Genomic DNA, 24,089 nt, shown 5'->3' with positions numbered 1-24,089 from the left:
TTAATCTCCTGTAAACACCCACTTTTACTAGGTTGAGTCTGAGGTAGAGTGAGTTTAGCCTAGGTGAATTTTGCGTTCGTTGAATTCTGGGATTAAGTTTGGCTAGCTGACCTTAAAGTAGCAACATAGCAACGACGGAGAGAATTGAGTCCTAAATGCACAGCAAAAATTAACGTTTATTATACAAAAAAAAAAAAAAAAAAAAAAAAAAACAGCGATTATCTCATAAGACACATCCCAAACTAGTTTGTTCAATATGCTGTCTATTTTAATGGTGATTGAATAGAATTTAGAAGGTTGGGCAAAACGTATTTTAAAATCTAAAGTTCAAAGTTTGTCATTTCTTAAATGAAAATAAAAAAAATCAAGGAAAATACCCCGTAATAAGGGATTGTTCAAAAATCTAGGGAGGGGACAACACATCTCCCCATACTCCTAATTAACGCCATTTGTCCATTTTATATATACAATACCTTGCAAATTTGGTAAATGGACACAGAAATTCAATCATTTTGCATAAGCTTATTCCATGCAGCAAAACTAATTTTTAGGCGTGTGAGATCTCACGGTTTTCAGCGCAATTCCACGTTTTAATTCTTTCTCTAATTTGTTATTTCTCTATTTTTCCCCTCATTTAAAAATAAATTTCAGCATGAGTGGAGGGCTCAATCCAGATAGGCTTCAGCTTAAAAAAAAAAAAAAATTGAAACCAGGCAAAATTCCATGCCTGTTTTTCCTTGCTTCTATTAAACGTATTCTTTCCTAGGCTGAATTTTGCCAGGTTACATTTTGGTTGAAAGAATTTCCCTGGGGTGAATTTTGGGGTTTGTTTAGCTAGCCGACCTTAAGTAGCTACACAATAATCAGGGGTGTAGCTCCAGAATTATATTTGAGGGGGAGGGGTGGTGGCAAGAGGGGTACACATCCACAGAGTAAAGGGGCATGGGCTATATAATAATTTTTCTCTCTAAATGATCGTGGGGCTCCCCCCTTGCTCCTCCCAAACGACACCACTGACATTAACGACGAATGAATATGAGTCTTAAATAAATGACGAAAATATAGTATATATTTTATATAAGTTGCATCACAATGGTGATTCTTGCTTTGCTCATAAGACACATCCAAAAATAGTTAATTGTAAATATCATTTTTTTTTCATTCAACGCAAGCAAAACTATTTGTCATAGATTTGAACTTTATAAATGAAAGACTTTGGTTGGCGTAGTAGACGGGCATGTGTATAGGAGGGTCTATGGTCCAGGTCTCCCTGGACTGTAGATTTTTCTACTTCCTGTTGATTTTTCTACTTTACTGTTGATTTTTGTATTAGTTTTTCTACTTTCTCCAAATTTCTTAGAATTTTCTTGATTTTTATGTTTTTTTTAATTTAGGTCGAAATTTACTAAATTTTTTTCAAATAAGTCAATTTAAGTCATCAGGCCAGGCGTAAATACGGTCCTTACTTCTGGCTAATCCGTTGAAAACCCTTCCAATTTGTAGGGGAATGCAAAAAATTGCATTCCCCTACAAGATTGCATTCCCTAAGAAAATTGCTACTCCCCTTAGATTTTTTGAAGTGATTTTTTTTAGAAAACTTTTATTGACATACACAGCTGGATAGAATGATAAAGAAATCATTTTGGGCAATTTTAAAGCTTGAAAAAATCTTTAGAGTAGGATTGAACCAGATATAGCTCTTTGTTTGCTACTTTATAATTATTTCAAACCTCTTATTGTATTTATAATGTGTTTATGTATTTGATTTTAAGTGCTGTCATCTGCTTTTTGTTCATTTAATGTCTATCTCTGTTAGCTTGTCTATACGTAAACTAATGTTATTATTATTAACTAGAATTTTCATCAACAAATTTTACAATTTACGAGAATATAATAAGGTTTGGCTTATAAAGACATTTTTATTTTATCAAATAAAGCGTGTGCGCAGATATGAGCGGACTTTTGGGGTGACCCTTCCCCTTTATGATATTTTTCATACAGTGGTGTAATTTCGTCAAAATACTAGAGGGAGACAAAGTTGGAGCCACGTCTCTCAAGTCAAGTGAAAATAACAAGTGAAAAATAAAAAATGATGCACATAGTACCATAGAGGCAAAGGAATCAAACAGTTGGTGGTAACGAACTGTAGTAAGGAGCGACCCGGCTCAATAGTAAACGAAACTATAAAAAACCGAATTTTGATGCTAAAAGATACATCAAAACAATCGAATTTTTATGCTGATTTTAAATATATAAGTTTCATCAAATTTAGTCTTTGCCATCAAAAGTTACGAGCCTGAGAAAATTTGCATTATTTTGGAAAATAGGGGGAAACACCCCCTAAAATCATAGAATCTTAACAAAAATCACACCATCGTATTCCGCGTATCAGAGAATCCTATAGCAACAATGATAAAACTAGTAAAAAATAACAAATAAATAAAAAATACAAAAAAATAACAAAAACTAGTTTTTTTTAACTGAAAGTAAGGAGCGACATTAAAACTTAAAACGAACAGAAATTACTCTGTGTATGAAATGGGTGGTCCCCCTCCACAATCCCTCGCTCTTTACGCTAAAGTTTGACTCTTTGCCACAATTCTACTTTTTAAAACAATTAAAAACTTTAGCGTAAAGAGCGAGGGATTGCGGAGGGGACAACCCTTTTCATATACGGAGTAATTTCTGTTCGTTTTAAGTTTTAATGTCGTTCCTTACTTTCAGTTAAAAAACTCGTTTTTTTTATTTAATATTTAATAAAACTGATCTATTTCTGTGGATACTTGAATTATATATGCCTATCTTAGTTTTGACAAGATATTTGAAGAGGCGAAATTTCAGCTGTGAAGCAAGCTGGGATCTGGCAGGGACTAATATATAGGGAGGGGGGCAGTCGACGCCCCTGAACCATACCAAATTACGTCCCTATTTTCATAAAACTGTTTTATTTTTATTTAATCGCTGATCATTTTCTAAATAATGTCGAGAAATTCAGCTCCCCCTCCGTGAAAATTTTCCTTCTCCCACGAAAAATGTCTCCATGGAAAGAATCTCCCAAGTAACTTAAATTAGCAATATTTCCGGAACTAAATTTGTAAGGCATGGTAACAAAACGGCCAATGAGGTCAAAGAAAATGAAAGTCACATGTTGAGCAATTCTCAAATAACTGAAATGAATGAAAGAAAAGAATTTTGAAAGATATATGTAATAATTTATTTTCGTTTTAAGTTTTGAAAAAATATTTGAAGATGCAAAATTTCAGCTGGGAGGCAAGCTGGGATCCAGCGGGGACTGGTGAATAAGGGAGAGGCCATTTTTAATTAATTGACGATTGAGGCCTGTAGCTTGTGTCCAGAATAAATTCTTGCATCAGAACCGTTCAATCTCTTCAGTTTCCTTGTGCAGACCTATAAAACCTACCAACAATTTGTTTTTCTTCTTCTTCTTTTTTTAGTTTGTACGACCGACCAAAAGGCATGTATTTAACTATTGATTTAGTACTTCATTGTCCTTGGAGTTAAGAGGTCGTCAATTCCTCCCCTCGTCCTCCTGAAACTCTAAAATTTAATGTCAAATTCCAAAGCATGAAAATTTCCCAAAAACAGGCCTATCCGAAGTTTTTTTCCTCATGCCTCAGCCAAACGGATTATCTCTCGGTCTTTCTAAATAAATAAAAAAGATTTTTTTTTCAAACTAGGAACCGAATCAACATAAAACGGAGCTAATTCCCCTTATATTTTGGATATTTCCCTCTTTGAACATATTTTAGACATTGAGTCTTAAAGTGGTGCTGTCCCACTCCTCTATGTCGATGGTAAAATAAATCAGTCATATTTTTTGGCATCCTTCTAACTGCTACATCTCCTCTAAAATAAATTTCGTGAGCCTCACGGACTTGTTTTTACAATAGGGGCCAAAATTATATTAAAGAAAGAAGTTGATTTCCCCTGTGTTTTGGATATACCCCTTTTCAGCACATATTTTATTGACTTTTGAGCCTTAGAATGGTGTGGCCCTGCTCGGCTTCGGCTGTATTGGCAACGAAATTGGAAAAAACTTTTTTGTCTCTCTGCTGGGGAACAGTTGTTCCCCCTCTGACATAAAATTCCACGTACTTGTTTCATTCTCTGCTGGGGAACAGTTGTTCCCCCTCTGAAATAAAATTCCACGTACTTGTTTCATTGAAGCCTCATTTCTACTCCAAGGGTCAAAATTACAAAATAAAAAGGATAACTCCTTCATATTTTCAAAGTGAGCACTTTTTGGCATATATTTTGTGAAGTTTTGAACCCTGGAGTGGTCTAACCCCAGTCATCCTTATGTTATAAAAAAGAATAAATCACAATTATTTTTAATGTCTCTCTCAAACTGATGTGACCTTTTCGAAACTAAATTCAATATGCATGTCTGGCCTTGTCACAGCGTCTTTTCTACCACAGACCAAAAGCACCTTAAAGAATAAAAATAAAAGTGAATAATTGAATATAAAATAAAACAAAAATAAAAGTGATAATTTCCACCATTGGTGGAGACCTCTCTTTTCGACATAGATTTTACATGCTTTTGAGTCTTAGACTGGTCCCACGTGGCTCCAATTTTTCTGTTGCAGAGAAAAAAAAAATTGAACGTTTTTCACATATTTTCAAATTGTTTCACACTTCTACGATTTAAATGAGCCAACTTCTACGATTTAATTATAACTATGAAAACTCAGCTATTTTACCTTTATTATTTGGTTTTAATTAATGTTATAGTTTCAATAGCCGGATTAATGTATCAACACTGTATCTCCGTGTTGCCATCGAGTAGCGTAGGAAATCACCCTTCCACCAGTCACCTGATGTTGAAAGTTGTAGGTATTTTATGTATATTTTTGCACTAATTTATGAGATCAAATTTATTATTTCTCAGCAATGGGTTAAATTGCAGGGTAGCACAAAACACAGTAGCTTGAAGATTCTCTATATGAGGACATCTGCGGCAGGGCGCAAGATCCAGATCTATGGACAACAGCCTCTGCAAAAAGGCTGCCTTAACCCTTTAGGGGTACCGGCAAGACTCGGGACCTTCCGGTCAACTCTATTCCCAAGAAGCACCAATGATCATCCTTGATGCCAGGCAAGGTGGAAAAGTCTAATTCCCGCCAAAAATACAAGTAAGTAATTTATGAGACATGATTCATCTTGTTCATCATTTGGATTCGGCCCCGTGTATGATTGACGTTACTGTTAACGTTATGCTACTGTTGTAACAGTAACGTTAAGTTTTTAACGCTAATGTTTTCTATTTGGGGTAAACTTGGGCAACCAAGGGAGCCTTTGGTTTTCATGTATTCTTTTCTGGAAAACTAACTAAAAACTGTATTTTATCAAAGAAAATTTTGACACACATTTCATATATTTACAGCGGCAATGGTGACTGGTGCCAATTTACCAAATTTAAGGCTCGTAAAAATGTAACAAAAAATTGAAAATTATGATACGTTTTCGAAAGTTTTTTGTAAGCCCCCTCCTCCCCTCAGAAAGAAACAAATCATGGATACACACTCGGAGATAAAGATAATTTAAATAACGATAGCCGAAAAATTATTTTTAAAATTATGGGGAGCTTTTCCGATTTTTTTTTCACTTTTTGTAATTAAGATGTAATTTTTAAAATCTAGGGAGCACCTAATTAGAATCAGTGGCGGTTCTGGCCTCTCTTGTGCTCATGGCAAAATCCCCTGTCCGCCAAAAATTATCAGGCCTCACCACATTTTATTGTCACCAAACTTCACTTCTTGAGTGTGCATATATATATAATATATTATATGCATATAAAATATATAAATTATATTTATATTGAATACACTTTTGAGTTTTAGGAGGATGTGGCTAAACTAGTCATCCTCATAAAGGTCCCCCTGCTTGAAAGAAGGAAAAAAATCAGTCATATCCAGGACTTGGTGATTTTTTTTTACCCCTCTTACTGGTAATAGACAACCACACAAATTTTATTTTTAATGTCTCCTTAAATGCTTAAACTGCAAGATAAAACGTCAAAGTTACATAAAACATGGGTATAAGTCAACATTTTATCTGCAAAAACTCATTTTATGCACATCTTTATTTCAATTTTCAACCCAAATGTTGTCGCAAATTATATGCAAAAAATCAAACAGAAATGCCTACAAAAAATGAAGGCCTGTATCCCTATTCGCAAATACACCCTTGCTAAAACAACCATTTACAAAACTCGGTCGTAAAGTATCTTATAAGTTCCCAGCCAATGAAAAGGCTTCATCAATACTTTTATGTCGAAATTGTAAGAGTAATTTGACATTTCCTTTTTAGAATTGCTTATGAATGAATAAATTACATTATGTATAGCACACAAATTTGAAAGGGGATAAAGAGTTGAAAGCAAGTGTGTACGCACGGAATTTCGGATACAGGGGCTAAGAGTGTGAAAAATAACCACTTAAATATAGAGAATTGCAGAGAAAATTGCAAAATTATTTGTTTGGGACAGGCAAGGCCGTATCCAGGAAAGGGAGAACTAGGAAGACTTGACCCCCCCTCTCGAAATATTTTTCGGACTCGTAAAGCGTAAAAAAATGCAATGTGGTTTTTAAAGTTTTATTTTGTACCCCCCCCCCCCCGAGAAAAATCCGGTTCTCGAGTCTTTTAGCTACCACAATCAAGAAGTGAAGTAAGGTTAATCCTAATGAAATATACTTAAATATGATGAAAATGTAATGCTTAAGGAACAAAATTATGGAAACTACAACAGAGAATAATGGAAATCAGGCCGCTCAGAACGCATTGCTTTAAGTGGTATTTAAATTGTTTCTAACCTAACCAAAATACCGACTTTATATATAAAATTTTTAATTAAATAATCCTACATTGTAGTTTATCTCTCTCACGCTAAGCTGATTATCACCGAGTATGTACTGAAATGCAAAAGGAAACCGGTTCTACTCAGACCAAGAACTTCAACGCAGTGGCTATGAGACACAAGTGCCAAAAACTTCTTTTATACCCCCCCCCCCACTGAAAAAACTCCTAGATACGACACTGGGGACAGGGCAAAGAATTGAATACTCCTCCTAAGGGAATCAATTGGGAGGGTAAGTTTGTCTCCCACTCACCCATAGGCCTACTTTTATTTTTCCTCCTTTGATTTTGAAAAATACCCTTTTTGAACTTTTTATTTTTTTAAATCGAAAAAAAAAAACCGCAAAGTTGCTCCCAGTAAATTCTGACAAATAGATACCCTGCTACTACGGTTGGGAAGTTACCTCCCGTTGCTTTTCCCCCGTGGGAGTTCTAGTTGATATTAGGCCTACTTTGAAGAAAAGCATGTTTATTAAGATAAATTTCGAACAAGTTTCTTATAATTAATTATAAAAATTTGATATTTTCCATACATAACAAGATATTTATTCTTTTCCGTATCTTTCTTAAGTTTATCCCTCCTCCCCCTACAAAAATAATTCCTGGGGGGTATTTTATTCTAATCTTCCCCTTTGCAGCATTACCCTGTGCGTCGCGTATTTTACTGCATTCGTTAGGGATACACGCGAAAAAAATTGCATGAGTTTTCACAAAAAGTAAAAAAAAAAATCCTCCAAAATGGTGTCTCAGCAAGCGTATATCCAGGGTCTTTTTCGGTGGAGGGGTGGGGAATACAAAAAACTTAAAAACACATAAGAAAATTGTTTATATGATTTTGTTTTATGTTTATATGCAATTTGTTTCTGAGTCAGATAAATTTTTCGAGGGGGGATTTTAAGCCCTGAAATCCCACCTTTTTGACACGGCCTTGCGCATCATCATTGAAGTATCAAGCTAAATAGAAAAAATAATAATTACTAAAAGTTTTCTCGCATAAACCAACGGTTCACTAAGGATAACCTATATTGTTCTTTCAATAAACTAAATTGAGTAATACCTTCCTGCGACAAGATTAACCTAAAAGTTAAAAGGAAGGAGACCTTACTTCGTGTACTTTTGGAGGAAACATTTTTTTAATGGGAAAGTTTTAAAAACACTTTTTAAAAAAAAAATACTTTTTTACACCATATGCACATAAAAATGCATATTTATAATTTGGCTTGATAATTTCGTCTTCGTTATTTTTTACCACGAAGAATTACATTCCACGTGCCGTAATGACGCAAATTATGCGTTATTCAATCGATAGATTTCGCTTTGTGTCTATTTTAAACCCAACTTAGGGCCTCTGATAAACCATGTTGAGTGAAATGGAATTTCCATAGGTTTATAAGCGCGTTTCTTTGAGAAAATGCGGTTTATTTTGTATTTATTATAAAAAAAATTACAATTAAAAAACAAATTGGTGCAATTTTGTAGCGTCAAAATGAAGGTTCTAAAATATTTGTTTTTAAAAAAGTAAATAATATTTTAGGTCCTGGCTCAATGTAAGAGATAGTAATTTTTAGTTTAAGTTTGAATTGTCATTTGCTTTTATTTCCCGTCATCTTTGGACAAATATAGCTTTTTACTTTTCTTTAAAAATTTTATTTTTTGGAGACAGTTTTCAAATTAATTTTTTCTCTTTATTAAGTAATAACGTTTTTTTGTTAATAAAAAGAATACTCATAAGGTCCTTAATGAAGTTTTTCCGCTTGAGAATTAAGATCTCCACTTTCTATTTATAATTTGGTAGTTTTGGAACAAAGCTCATTTAGTAAACAGAGCTCTGGTTTGGCGTTAAAAAAAAGAAAAAAAAGGCAAAATAGGACGTCAAGAATTTATGCAACCAGATTTGTTTCTGAATAAGCTTTACTCAGTTCCAGAATTTTAACTAAGGTGCCTGAAAGGCCTGAAAATTTACGGTGATCAACATAAAAATAATATATTGTTCTTGAACATTTGTTATTTTTGATCCCCCGAAGTCAAATTTAAAAACCACATGATCCTGTTATCCGACATTAAACTAAGCCTTTAATTTACACCCTTGGCCTCATTTGGTATAGATTGATTGGCCTACCCTTTTTGATACGTACATATGAATGTACGTATAGCTTTTCCATTTACTTCAAAATCCTCTTCGATATTTCCTGAAAGTTAACATTTCCTGAGCCCTTCCTGAGATATTACAGGTATCCCCTTTCTCAAAACCTTGATGCTTATAGTGTCTTTTGATTTGGTCCAATACTCCCAACAACATGCCCTAAAAGTTTCAACGTAATAACCCTAGCCACTTCTGGAATACTCCAGATATCCTGGTTTGACAACCTCAATTTATATATTCTGTTTTATTTTATTTATTCAGCTACTACTACTACTACGACTAACCACTCACCACAGCACCGAACCACTTGAGGCCAACACAGCTACGTAGGTTCATCCTCCGTCCAAATCTATTCAAAGCCTACCTCTTTACACCATCCCAGGAAGTTCCATTTCCTTTAAATCGCTCCTTATGACATCCTCCTACCCCAGTCGCGGAAGACCTGCTTTTGGTTTAGCCCGAGACGGAAGGCCGAAAAGAACAATCTCCGACAATCTATCATCTTTCATCTGCAGAATGTGCCCTAGCCATCTCAACCTTTCTCTCATTGTAGCCCTACAACCCCTAGAAAGTGAAATTGAACAACACTTTTCGTACTGCCTACTGTTTGAAATGCGGTCAGTCAGCCTGGCATCTAGAACAATCCGTCGGTAATTTCTCTGGAAAACATCTAGCAAATCTTCCTCCGCTTTTCGGAGCGCCCATGTTTCAAAGCCATTTTTATGACTGTCATTCATGCAGGTTCCAAAATTCTAACCTTGGTTTGAAGACTTATCTTACTATTTTTCCTAGCTTCTTTTAACTGCGAAAAAAACACCCTGAGCCCTGAGCTCACACCATCAGATTCAGTGTATCAGAGAACCATATTGTAGAAGTTTCACTCATATCTACAAAAATGTGGAATTTTGTATTTTTTGCCAGAAGGCAGATCACGGATGCGTGTTTATATGTTGGTCCGTTTTTTCGTTTTTTTCCCAGGGGTGATCGTATCGACCCAGTGGTCCCAAGTGTTGCGAGAGGGCTCAATCCAACGGAAATGAAAAGTTCTAGTTCCCTTTCTAAGTGACCAAAAGATTGGAGGGCACCTAGGCCCCCTCCCACGCTAGCTAATTATTTTCCCAAAGTCAACGGATCAAAACTCTGAGATAGCCATTTTATTCAACGTAGTCAAAAAACCTTATAACTATGTCTTTAGGTACGACTTACTCCCCCACAGTCCCCGTGGAAGGGGCTACAAGTTACAAACTATGACCAGCGCTTACATATAGTAATGGTTATTGGGAAGTGTACAGACGTTTTCAGGGGGATTTATTGGTTGGAAGAGGGGTTGAGAAGAGGGGGATTTGTTGGGGGAACTTTACATAGAGGAATTTGTCATGGGGGAAGAAAATTTCCATGAAGGGAGCGCAGGATTTTCTAGCATTATTTAAAAAAAACAATGAAAAAATAAATATGAAAAAGTTTTTTCAACTGGAAGTAAGGAGCAGCATTAAAACTTAAAACGAACAGAAATTATTACGCATTTGAGGGGCTCACCTCCTCCTAATATCTTGCTCTTTACTCTAAAGTATTTTTAGTAATTTAAACTATTTATTCTACGGCTTTTGTGATTCAAGGGTCATTCTTAATGAATTGGGACAAAATTTAAGCTTTAGTGTAAAGAGCGAGGTACTGAAGAGGGGGTTGAAACCCTCATATATGTAGCCTAATAAAAACATGAGAATAATAAAGTTCGTTACGTAAGCTAATTTATAAATTACGTAAATATGCAAAAAATAAATATGCAAATTTCATTTTAATTATTCCTCTGCGGAGAGCCAAAGTCAAAACATGCATTGATTCAAAAACGTTCAGAAATTAAATAAAAAAACGAGTTTTTTAACTGAAAGTAAGGAGCGACATTAAAACTTAAAACGAAAAGAAATTACTTCGTATATGAAAGGGGCTTCTTCCTCATCAACGCCCCCGCTCTTTACGCTAAAGTTTTTTATTGGTTTAAAAAGAAGAGTTGAGAGAAAGAGTCAAACTTTAGCGTAAAGAGCGGGGAGTTGATGAGGAAGCAGCCCCTTTCATATACGAAGTAATTTCTGTTCGTTTTAAGTTTTAATGTCGCTCCTTAGTTTCAGTTGAAAAACTTGTTTTTTTTTATGTTTAATCATAAACTAAGTACCATTCTAACAGAACCGTGTGTTGTGCTATTCAGTTGCACGCAATTTTGAACAGACTCTGTAAGATAAAATTTGTTGCGCTAAACTTTCACTATGCGTGATTCATTGAAATATTACTTACGAATTTTTATTAAATGGATTTGGTAGTAGGTTTGCTGCTTTATAATAATGAATAGCATTGAAATAAGCGGGCCACATAAAGCAAAAACAAAAAAAAGGATAATTCCAAGTTTTAATACATATAATTCCAAGTCTAATATTATATTGTAACATGAATGTTATGATATTTCAAAATTAGACGAATGTTCATACAAAATAAACCTACAATCCAAACAGATGTGTTACGAAACTTGTAGTCGTCCGTTGATTTTTGAATTAATTAAATAAAACAAGAGCAAGAGCTCATATGGCACTTGTGACGAGGCAAGAAGAACTAAGAGCCAAGAGATCATATGGTATGAGCTCTAACAAAATTCTATGAATCAATAGATTGATTTAAAAGGAAAATAGGAGGCTTAATGCCGGTCAGGATTTAAAATAAGAGCTCTGAGTCACGATTTCCTTCAAAATATCAAAATTCATTAAGATCCGATCACCCACTCGTAAGTTATAAATACCTAATTTTTTCTAATTTTTCCTCTCCCTTTAGCCCCCCAGATGGTCGAATCTGGGAAAACGACTTTATCAAGTCAATTTGTATAGCTCCCTGACACGCCTACCAATTTTCATCGTCCTAGCACGTCCAGAAGCACCAAACTCGCCAAATCACTGAACGCCTCCCCCAAACTCCCCCAAAGAGAGCGAATCCAGTACGGTTCCGTCAATCACGTATTAAGGACATTTGCTTATTCTATCCACCAAGCTTCATCCCGATTCCTCCACTCCAAGTGTTTTCCAAAATTTCCCCCTCCAACTCCCCCCAATGTCAAAGATCTGGTCGGGATTTGGAATAAGAGCTCTGAGACATGAATTCCTTCTAAATATCGAATTTCATTAAGATCCGATCACCTATTCGTAAGATAAAAGTACCCCAATTTTCCTGTTTTCCAAGAATTCCGGTTTCCCCCTCCACCTCCCCATAATGTCACAGGATCTGGTCGGAATATAAAATTAGAGCTTTAAAGCACAAGATCCTTCTAAATATCAAATTTCATTAAGATCTGATCACCCTTTCGTAAGTTATAAATACCTCAGTTTTCAAAATTACCCCCCCCCCAACTCCACCAACGAGAGCAGATCCGGTCCGGTTATGTCAGTCACGTATCTTAGACAGGTTTTTATTCTTCCCATCCAGTTTCATCCTGATCTCACCGCTTTAAGTATTTTCTAAGATTTCTGGTCCCCCCCCCAACTGCCCCCTCCCCAATTACGCTGGATCCGGTTGAGATTTAAAATAAGAGATCTGAGTTACGAGGTCCTTCTAAATATGAAGTTTCATGAAGATCCGATCACTCCTTTGTAAGTTAAAAATACGTCATTTTTTCTAATTTTTCAGAATTAAACCCCCCCCCCCAATAGAGCGGATCCGTTCCAATTATGTAAATCACGTATCTAAGACTTCTGCTTATTTTTCCCACCAAGTTGCATCCCGATCCCTCCAATCTAAGCGTTTTCCATGATTTTAGGCTCCCCCACCCCAAACTCCCCCCAACGTCACCAGATCCGATCGGGATTTAAAATTAAAGCTTTGAGACACGATATCCTTCTAAATATCAAATTTCATTGAGATCCGATCAGCCGTTCGTAAGTTAAAAATACATCATTTTTTCTAATTAACAGAATTAACCCCCCCCCCCCAACTACCGGAAAGAGAGCGGATCTGTTCCAGTTATGTCAATCATGTATCTAGGACTCGTGCTTATTTTTCCCACCAAGTTTCATCCCGATCCTTCCACTCTAAGTGTTTTCCAAGTTTAGGTTCCCCCTCCCAACTTCCCCCCCCCAATGTCACCAGAACCGGTCGGGATTTAAAATAAGAGTTCTGAGATACGATATCTTTCTAAATATCAAATTTCATTGACATCCGATCACCCGTTAGGTCCGGTCGGGATTTAAAATAACAGCTCTGAGACATGATATCCTTCCAAACATCAAATTTGATTAAGATCTGATCAACCGTTCGTAAGTTAAAAATGCTTCAATTTTTTTTCCGAATTAACGACCCCCCACCCTCAGATGGTCAAATCGGGAAAACGACTATTTTTAATTTAAACTGGTCCGGTCCCTGATAAGCCTGCAAAATTTCATCGTCCTAGCTTACCTGGAAGTGCCTAAAGTAGCAAAACCGGGACCGACAGACCGACAGAATTTGCGATTGCTATATGTCACTTGGTTAATACCAAGTGCCATAAAAACAAGTTTTTTAAACTGAAAGTAAGGAGCGACATTAAAACTTAAAACGAACATAAATTACTCCGTATATGAATAGGGCAGTTACCTCCTTAACGCCTCGTTCTTTACGCTAAAGTTAGACTCTTTCTTCCAGCTCTATTTTTTAAAACAGTAAAAAACTTTAGCGTAAAGAGCGGGGCGTTAAGGAGGTAACAGCCCCTTTCATATACGGAATAATTTATGTTCGTTTTAAGTTTTAATGTCGCTCCTTACTTTCAGTTAAAAAAAACTCGTTTTTTTATTAAATTAATTTCTGAATGTTTTTGAATTAATGCATGTTTTGACTTTGGCTCTCTGCACATGAATAATTAAAAGGAAATTTGCAGATTTTTTTTTTTTTTTTTTTTTTTTTTTTGACTAATGGCTTTCTTATAGTTTTGACCGGACAATTTTGAGAAAAAAAGAGCGAGGGAGTAGGCCTAGTTACCCTCTAATTTTTTGGTTACTTAAAAAGGCAACTGGAAATTTTAATTTTACGGACGTTTTAATTAGTAAAAATACACGTAACTTACAAACTAACTTACGTAACGAACTTCTAAATTCGTATGTTTTTGTACGAATCGTCAGTATCTTGCTCTTTACACTAAAGCTTAAATTTTGTCCCAATTCGTTAAGAATGACCCCTGAATCACAAAGGCCGTAGAATAAATAGTTGAAATCAATAAAATTACTTTAGAGTAAAGAGTGAAGTATTAGGAGGAGGTGAACCTTATCATGTGCGTAATAATTTCTGTTCGTTTCAGATTTTAATGATGCTCCTTAATTTCAGTTGAAGAAACTTTTTCATATTTATTTTTTCATTGTTTTTTTTTTAAATAATGCTAGAAAATCCTGCGCTCCCTTCATGGAAATTCTCTTCCCCCATGACAAACTCCTCCACGGAAAGTTCCTCCCGTATAACCCCCTCCCCTCAGCCCATTCCACCCAACCAGAAAAATCCCCCTGAAAGCGTCTGTACACTTCCCAATAACCATTACTATGTGTAAACATTGGCCAAAGTTTGTAACTTGCAGGCCCCCCTACGGGGACTGTGAGGGAGTACGTCGTCCCCAAAGACAAAGTTATTAGGTTTTTCGACTATGCTGAATAAAATGGCTATCTCAGGTTTTGATCCAGTGACTTTGGGAAAAAATGAGCGTGGGAGGGGGCCTAGGTGCCATTCAATTTTTTTAGTCACTTAAACAGGGCACTAGAACTTTTAATTTCCGTTAGAATGAGCCCTCACACGACATTTTAGGACCACTGAGTCGATACGATCAACCCTGAAAAAAAAAAAAAAAAAAAAAAAAAAAATAGACACGCATCCGTGATCAGTCTTGTGGCAAAAAATGTAAAATTCCACATTTTTGTAGATAGGAGCTTGAAACTTCTTCTGTAGGGTTCCCTGATACGCTGAATTTGATGGTGTGATTGTCGTTAAGATTCTTTGACTTTTAACGGGTGTTTCCCCCTATTTTCTAAAATAAGTCAAATTTTGTTAGGCACATAACTTTTGATGGGTAAGTCTAAACTTAATGAAACTTATATATTTATAAGTTATTGATGTAACTATTGTCATAAAAATTCCTTTTTTAGAGTTTTGGTTACTATTGAGCGGGGTCGCTCCTTACTAAATTTCGTTACCACGAACTATTTGAAAAATGGAACAGTTGTGGGCATCAAGTCTTGGCTAATTGTAGAAAAAGCCAAAACAGATAGTTCAATTGAGTGAGAAGCAAATTTGGATTAATTCCCCCATTATTACGATTGTGTAAAAGGAGGTTAGTTCATTTGTTAATAGATATGTCTATCTATTATCCGTCCCTGCATCATTGCTAGGGCAGTAGAACCAAGCTAGATAGTCATAGAGCTAATATAGTGATAGAACCCATAGTTCTCCAAGTGTTTGATTAATTTGGCTTGGGTATACGGCGGAAGTATGTGGGTTTCCCTCTTATTGGACCAATACACATTCTATATTAAGTGTCTTTATCAGTTTATCAAGGTCAATTTGTACTTCTCTTTCTACCCTTTGATTAGACTGTATTAATTGTATTGTTTGTGTTATTTTGGTTTTCTTTCCTTAATGTTTTTACTCCGCTTAAATTGTCAAAATAAGCGTATAACAAATAAATTAATTTAATTAATTAATTAATACATCTTCAACTATCGAAGGCAAGAAAAAGATCGTTCACACGACACAGAATTCATAGGAATAACGAAGTACAGTTTAAAACGATCAAATATCAGAGGAAACACACATTTCAAGCGTTGTTTTTTAGCAAAACCAGATGCTCTTTCTAGAAGGTTTTTTTGATACCCTCAACTCCGTAAAAACACTGTAACTAAGATATGCAGCGTTAAAAATCGAGCTAACTGTATTTTCACAGTGAGTTTACACTGTCTTTGTTCATTTTGTTTGTCCCTAGCATTCTGCTTAAGTTGTTCAAAACCTCCAAACTGTTCTCTTTTAGTCTATTTTCAGTTTCTGTAGTTAGCACATCAATAAATAAATAAATTAAATAAATTTAATTAAATATTAATTTAATTAAATAAATTAAACTCACTGTGAAAATACAATAAAGTTTTAGTTTTCGAAATACATAAGTTTACTGTAGTACTGTAGTATTACTCTAAAACTTTATGTATTTCCCAGTATTTTACTGTAAATACTGTAGTTAGGACATCAATAACAGGATACAACACCGCATTTTTGAAACTCTTGCGGTGTCTCACATGGGACTATTGTACCCCCGCATAATTTCAATGGAATTTTACATTTCCGAGGCAATTCAGGACCTCTAAAACCATATTTATTAACTAATTCTGAGCAGTGAAGGCAATCATAAAGTTACATATGAAACCCAAAACGTGTACTTTTGTTGAAAAAAAACTTACTTTCTTTTAATATTTATCTTTAATATATTACATATTTAATATTTTTTTTTTATTTAATTTCACGGGTTAAAACAAGAGTGACGCTTGGCAAAATACATGGGAAATATATAATTTGGGTTCTATATTTACATACTAGGGGGAGGGGTGCGGGTATACTATAGTGCAGCTGCAGTCAAAATGTGTTAACTATAATTATTCTACACATTATGAAGTAGGTATAAGAATTGTTTTTTAACATGTTTCCTTCTCAACCGCCTCAATTCTATACTTATAAAAAAAATTAAAGAGGGGGGCAATTTTTTTCCTTTTTTCCATGAAAATACCAAATAAAAAAATATTTTTAAATCAAGGGCTGGGGGGAAATCCAGGAGGCAAATATCCCCCACCCTCCGGCAATTGCCACCACTGGAACTAGTTTTAATAGCAACAAAATTGTATTACCATTCAATTCTCGGGGTTTAAGGTTCTTAGACCTCTTTAGCTCTGAATCCCTTCCACACTGCCCAATAGGATAGCCAAGACCAAGTATTAAATAATTGTTAAATCTAACATAAAACGCAAAAATTAATGTGCCATAGTCTCATTTAGATATTGAAAATACTCGAACTTGTTTCTCACTATAATGTATTTCAAGGACTAGACCTGCCAACAAGAGAAAACTTCTCCTTGATTGATGTTACGCTGATCTTGATGATAAGACTCCATAGACGGTATATTTTCATAAATATTAATAAGGAAGCGGAATGTACCACTATTTTTCGCGTTTTTTATATTAAAAACGAGCTGGGATTAATAAAAACAATTATCTGGTTGAAGTAAAGAACAAATTTGAAACTTAAAATGATCTTACCCCCCCACGAAACGCCGCCACTGCTTTTTCTAGCACTCTAAACTCACAAAAATTCTAAAAGTTCATTCATTTTGCTCACACTTTCATATAGGATGCTTAAATGATCAGTATAATCTAAATCCAGATGAAATTTTTTCCCCATTTGATTCTGTGGTATCCCATTACCTTTTCTGTGCTTCTTAAGACAAAGTCTGTCAGAATGATCCATATAAAGGGGGATAGAAACCAACCCTGCCTTACCCCTGATTTAATGCAAAACCAGTTACTAACCTCATTTCCTACCTTAACCGCAGCAGTGTTATTCTCGTAAAGAGCACAAGTCACTTTAATGCATTTGTCTGGTATACCACACAAGTATAAGACCTTTGCTAAATCTCTTCTATTAAAAAAATCGAACTGTTGCTCATAATCTATAAAACTGAGGACCAAAGGTGTTTGACAATTCAGGCACCTCTTAATTATTAATCTAGGAGCAAAATTTGGTCAAAAAATCCTCTACCTTTCCTAAAACCGCACTGTGTTTCTCTTATAACATTGTCTACAGCATCTCTCAGTTTTAAAAATTATAATAATACTAAGTAATTTGCTACCTACACAGACCAGAACAATGCCTCGATATTTACGACAGTCAATTTTATCATCTTCCTTATACAGTGGTTCAATTAAGGTTTTCATAGAATCGCTAGGTACTTCCCCGTTTTTCAAAAATCGTATTCATAGTCATTAGTAGCTTATTTCTAACCTCAGAATCACCATATTTACGGAACTCATTTATCACACTATTAGCACCTGGAGCCTTACTAATTTTTTTCCTTTTAGAACTGTCACTAATTCCTCTTCACAAAACAAACCTTCCTTCATATCCTTTTTTTTCATTCTACTCTTGTATCTTCACATCCTTCACTAACTTTTTTATTCTCCTCTGTATCTTGTCCTGCAACATTATCTCGGTTTAGCATATTCTCCAAATGTTCTTCCCATTTTCTTAGCTCTAACTGTGGCTTCTTTCTTATCTTTAAGTGGGCAAGTCAGGAATTGACTACCCTCTCTCAATTTATTAACATCACAGTACAATATTTTACTATTGTGCCGTCTAGTTGCGTCTTCCAGATCCTCAACAATTTTATCCATGGCCTCCACTTTACATCTCCTTAGTTCATATTTTAATGCTTTCTCCACTTTTTTTACATTCCTTTTGTTTCCATATGATCAGACAATTCTTGTATAAGCCCCTTATCCTGTCTATTAAACTTAGAAGCTTTTTCACTAATATGCCTAGCTGCATTCCTAACCTCCTTCCCTAAGACACCATTAGCAACTCCACAAATTATTTTCCTAAAATTATACAATCCATTTTCCATACTGTCAAATTTTAAACTCTCGGTTTATTATTCGACTGTTCCTGGAAAGTTTCTTTTAAATTCTCCTCCTGGAGTCTACCACAACATAACTTCCCGGGAAGTAGTTACCCTTCCGAAATTTCAGCCTTAAATTAACACTAGACACTACTAGACTAGATCTAGATCTAGGCTATTTATTATCTAGAATCTAAACTATTCTCCCTTAGAGGAAGCGTCAACTCGTTGTGGGGATTAATGACCGAAGCAAGGTTAATTTTAATTTCTCATTAAAGAGTCGATATAGAGTCTTAGTGTCTTATAGTGTCTTTTGGTTTAGTTCAACATCCACTAAACATTATCTGAAATTTAATTTAGCTATTCTAGAGACATAACAGATTTACCCTCTCGACAACCTGGCTGCAGATGATGTCTTTTAGCTTAGTCCAACCTTCCCCTCTATTGTCCCTGAAAGCTTCGTTTACTAAATACCCTTAGTCATTCCTGAAATATTCCATATGCACCCTCTGACAACCTGGACTCACTTAAAATTTTTTGATTTAGTTCAGTACCCACCTCAGCATTCACTGAAAGTTTAGCTTATACCCTTCGCCGTTCTTGAGATCTTGCAGACATGCCCTTTGACGACCTGAGTGCACATAGTGGCTCTTTGCTTAGTTCAGCATCCCCTACAACATTTCATGAAAGTTCCAACTAAATACCCTTAGCCGTCCCAGAAATATCCTAGATACACCCTTTGACAAACTTAATATCCATTGTGTCTTTTGATTTAGTGAAGCTCCCACCTCAAAATTCCCTGAAAGTTTCAGCTTAATACCATTAGTCGTTCCTAAGATATTGCAAATACACCCTTTTAACCTAGATGCAAAACATGTCTTTTGATTTAGGGTTATTTGTGTCTTCAGGGCAAGACGCAGGTGTTATTGGTTATTTGGTTTATTGGGAACAAGTGTTTATTATGTAATAGTTTTTGGGGATGTAATTGTTTACATATGGAAATTAAAACGCATATACTAGGTTTTTCTTCGAGGCGTTTTTTCTTTGAGATATTTTTTTCTTCGAGATGTTTCCTCACGCCATTCCCCAAGCTACTTAGGCAAGACGTGATATATTCAGGAAAGCTTTATAATCCGGCGACACCAAAGGTTTTTATCTGGGGAAGGAACCAAACGTGAGACCCGAGATTTCCAATGGAACAACGCTTTAGTCAACTGAACTGACAAGGCACTGATGATTTTGTGACCATAGAAATATATTCCATGCAATAGGCCTCATGTACTTATTGATATCGCCCCCTATTCCCTTCTTCGTAAGGAATACTATGACGTCTGTTTTCCATGGGAATCCTATCCTGGGAATCTATCGATCTAAATTAAGAAGCAAGCTAGCATGGGAATTCAGGATGGTGTTGACAGGAGATACCTTCCAGTGGTAATTAAAGGGATACGTAAATTTAAAATCCACTTTCAATATTTGTTTGACGTAAGCTAGACAAGGATACAGGCTTTTTGTGAATGCACAAAGATTATTCATGAATCCTGTCAATGATTATTTTTAATGTGATAATGTAAGATGACCATTTAACTCGTAATTTTTATTTTATTCCGAACATAAGACCTAGTTGAAATTCTTTAAGGGTATATTCCTTTGAAGCATATGATAAAACCATTTACTGAGATGACAAGAAATGAATCACCATCTATTGACCATGAGTGTTCTTGGGGCATGTCTCTCCGTGGTCCGTGAGACTCCTGGTACCAGGGTGCTTCTTATCTCCAAGGATCATTTAAGTCGACGAAACTCCCAACCTATTTCGATGCCACCATAACAGTTCAAGGCCCCTGGCACTCTCTGGCTGGACCATGGCATTCTCTGGCTTGAGCATGGCCCCCATGGCACTTCTTACCCCCTTGCAACATCGTGACCAATCTTAGAGGTTGCAAGTGTATTTGAAATGTTTATACTTCAAATGATACCTGAGGCATAATTTTTAAGTATGGGATGTCATTTGGGATATGAAATACATTATTTCTCAAAACTGAGCCTTCCCTCTTGTTATGTCATTGATGTCATCCAACTGGTTTTCAAAGCGCTGGCTCCTGGAACTCTGAGGCTTGTCCATGGTACCTTGTAACACCTGTCATCATCACTTAAGAGATGTAAGACGTTTGAATATCCTGACAGATGTTTATACTTGAACAGTGGGATTTATCATTTCATATTTAGAACATGATGCTGTATGGCATTCCACGGCCCTTTGGTACTCTGTGGCTAGCTCATGGTACCCTGCGGCACCTGTATTCTGACAAAAATGATCTTATAAACTAAAAAACGGGGCAGATATCAAACACCCTAAGGACCTTCTCCAAGACACATTGCTTGCACTGGGCAGAAAGGAAAGAGCCTAAAGACCTTCTCCAAGACACATAGTTTACTTTGGTCAGATAAGAAAAAGACTAAGGGCCTTCTCTAAGACACACTATTCACACTGGACAGATAACAGTCCCAGCTCCAGTTCCACCGCTTCTAGCCCCAGTTAAAGCGGCTCAAGCTCTTATTCTTCTGGCTATGATCTCGGTTCCAGTTCTGGTCCTGGTTCCAGCAGTCCCATAGGTTCCGGTTCCAACAGTTCTGGTTCCAGTTCTACCACTTCTGTACCCCGATTACATGGTTCAAACTACGCGAATTTCACTCCGTATTCCGCCGGTTACGGAATTTTATATGCGGTTGCTCCGGTGGTACTCTATGACTGGTCATCGACAGTAGCTAGTTTATTGTATATTTTTCATCAGTATTATTTGTGAATTGGAAGGGTAAACATTTAAATCTTACTTTAAAATGTGAAGATGAAATATTTTAATAAAGTGTGTGCACATAATAAAGTTATCGTAGTGTTAGATGCTAACAAAGACAAATATTTGAACTATGGAAACGAGTACTTGTTGTAACACTATTAGAAATGTATGCGTGCGCTGTAGTGACAGTGAGAGATTAGATTCCTTCGGAGTATCGAAAAAATTCAAATGTAATTGTGGTGGATATGCGACAGTAACATTTCTAGAGATAATAGAACGCAAAGAAGATACAAACATAACAATAATAGTTGATAACAAATGTATAATTCTTGCTTATGGTTCTGGTAACATGTTAGTAGTATGGGGTCTCCACGTCCCAGTAGTCAGCCTCTATGGGATATCTACGGCCAAGCAGTATAAGGGGTCTCTATATTCAAGCAGCACCCCTATATTCAGACGACACTCACAGGGATCTATTCCGATGACACAAAGTACATGGGGCCAAAAGAAGTTGCCACCCCTTCGTCTATTAGTCAATGAATACTAGCACACACATAGGCGTATACCTGGAACCAAAAGGAGTTACAAACCTCACGTATATTGGTCAATGGATACTAGCACACACATAGAGGGTATTACCTGGAGCCAAAAGATCTAACTAATCCCTCAAATATAGTCTGTTGACCATCTGGTATTATTGTTGAGATAACTGTTTCCGGTGAAAATTCATTTGATTGCAACGTACTTTGCCATTGAAACAATGCAATGAATGTAAACGTAGCACTAGCCATCTAGAGAGCAATGCGTGATCATTTTAACCTTGAGTGTTAGTATAAAAAAAGGAAAACTGGTCCTACTTATTATAAGTAGTTGAAGTAAACTTGAAGTGACATGGTGTCACTTTCGATACGGTGACAAGTTTCGATACGGATTCTATTATATATTTGGAAGGGATACGTATTCTATGTATTATTATCGTATTATTAGTCAATGGGAACTGTGTTTCATACAGTTTTGGTTTATCAAAACACGTTTATAATCCCTTTTTTACCCAATTGTCTGTATATCATATATCACGTTTAGTTTAAAAGACCACCCTCCCTACTAGCCATTTTTGAATTTAATTCATGGATAATTTTTTGGATCTGGGCCTTCAGGGGATGGTAAAAAGTAATATCAAAACTAAAAAGAGTATAAAAACTCCCTTCAGGTGGCTTACAGGCTTCATATTTTATTCAAGTTCTTTTTGTTTTTTGATTCTGAACTTTTTTGAACTTAAAATTTTTTGAAGTTGGAAATTTTATTTTTTTCAACTTAGAACATTTTTTGAACTTCGAACTTTTTTTTAATTTAGATATTTTTTTAATCTTTTATTGAACTTAGAGCTTACTTTGAATTTTGAAATATTTTTTTTTTATTTTTTGAACTTATTTTTAAATGACATTAAATATTTATATAACAAAAGATATTCACTTGCGATATTTTCAAAATACAAAATGAAGATTATATACGTGTTAGTCATGATTTTTTTTATTAGAAAAATAATGTTTGTAGCTACTTTTTTTATTTAGATTTTTTAACTTTGAATTTTGTATTGAGCTTAAACTTTTTAACTTAGAATTTTTTACTTTTTGAACTTGGACATTTTTTCACTCTTTTTTAAAATGAAATTAAATATGATACATGATATATCTAACAGAATATGATATATCTTCTTACAAGGACATGAGTCAGTTGTTTCCTCTTCATTACAGTAAATTTTACAGTTATATTAGGGACAATCTTGAACAAATGTACCTTATGACTACAGATATAGATAAACTAAAAGATGCTTTAAATGAAACTGTGAAATATATTAAAGACATATATTTGAACCAGCATGTGAAAATAGGGATAGATCTATGTTATTACTGTATTTTTGAAAATAAAAATATTTTGAAATAAAAAAGTGTGTGATATGATGGAACATTTTCGGACTTTTTAGAGCAAGAGACAGCAAAAAAAGATATAGACACACAAACTAACACAGAGGCAGACAGACAGGCACATGTCGAAAATTGATTTGAGGCTAAAAAAGATGCTAATTTTTTGGTTAAAGTCTCTAAAAAGAAACAAAGTATGCATGTAACAAAGAATACAGTTATGCTATATTTTTTTATTCTAGATACTATATCGATAATCTCCAAGATGATTGAAATATATGACACTGAATTTATTGGCTTGAAATCATCATCTTTTGCAGTTATATTTGAATGTGTATTTTTCTTATTGACTGAGGAACATGAAGAAATTGACTTTTATCACTGGTAAGTGAAGTTTAACATGTTTGACTATGATAAAAGCTTGTGGATCAGTACATTACGGCATATGAGCCATTTGCAATTTATGACCAGTGAATGTAGCATATAATAAAGTTTGTAATAAGCTCAGTACAGTTCAGGAAGAAGTCGGAGAAATATGCATTTTTTTGGAGTTGAAGCGTTGTATGCAAAGGGTAATGTGCCTAAAGATAAACTTTTAATCCAAACTGTAACCCCAGAATTCCACTATTCAATTTAGAACAGTTAAAATGTTCCAAATTTGAAAGAGCTTATCACTATCCTGAAGATGAGATTAGGTGAAGTTAAG

General features: G+C 35.3%; 1 protein-coding gene across 4 annotated transcripts in view; it reads left to right on the top strand.

The window, feature by feature from the left end:
• LOC136037362 (S-adenosylmethionine sensor upstream of mTORC1-like) overlaps positions 1-24,089 on the top strand; it is a 67,384-nt gene that overhangs the window by 18,826 nt on the left and 24,469 nt on the right. For 2 of the 4 annotated variants that reach the window (XM_065720069.1, XM_065720066.1), the window contains exons 2-3: positions 4,931-5,156; positions 23,626-23,767. The gene's annotated coding sequence lies outside the window, so the exon portion shown is untranslated. Of the gene's footprint in view, positions 1-4,930; positions 5,157-15,156; positions 15,342-23,625; positions 23,768-24,089 lie in introns of all 4 variants that reach the window. The other 2 variants (XM_065720067.1, XM_065720068.1) reach the window with 2 other exon arrangements.

Source organism: Artemia franciscana, chromosome 16 (assembly GCF_032884065.1).
Source record: "Artemia franciscana chromosome 16, ASM3288406v1, whole genome shotgun sequence".
NCBI classification, from domain to species: Eukaryota; Metazoa; Arthropoda; class Branchiopoda; order Anostraca; family Artemiidae; genus Artemia; species Artemia franciscana.
The sequence above is the reverse complement of the archived record's forward strand: the minus strand, read 5'-3'. Positions and strand labels throughout refer to the sequence as shown.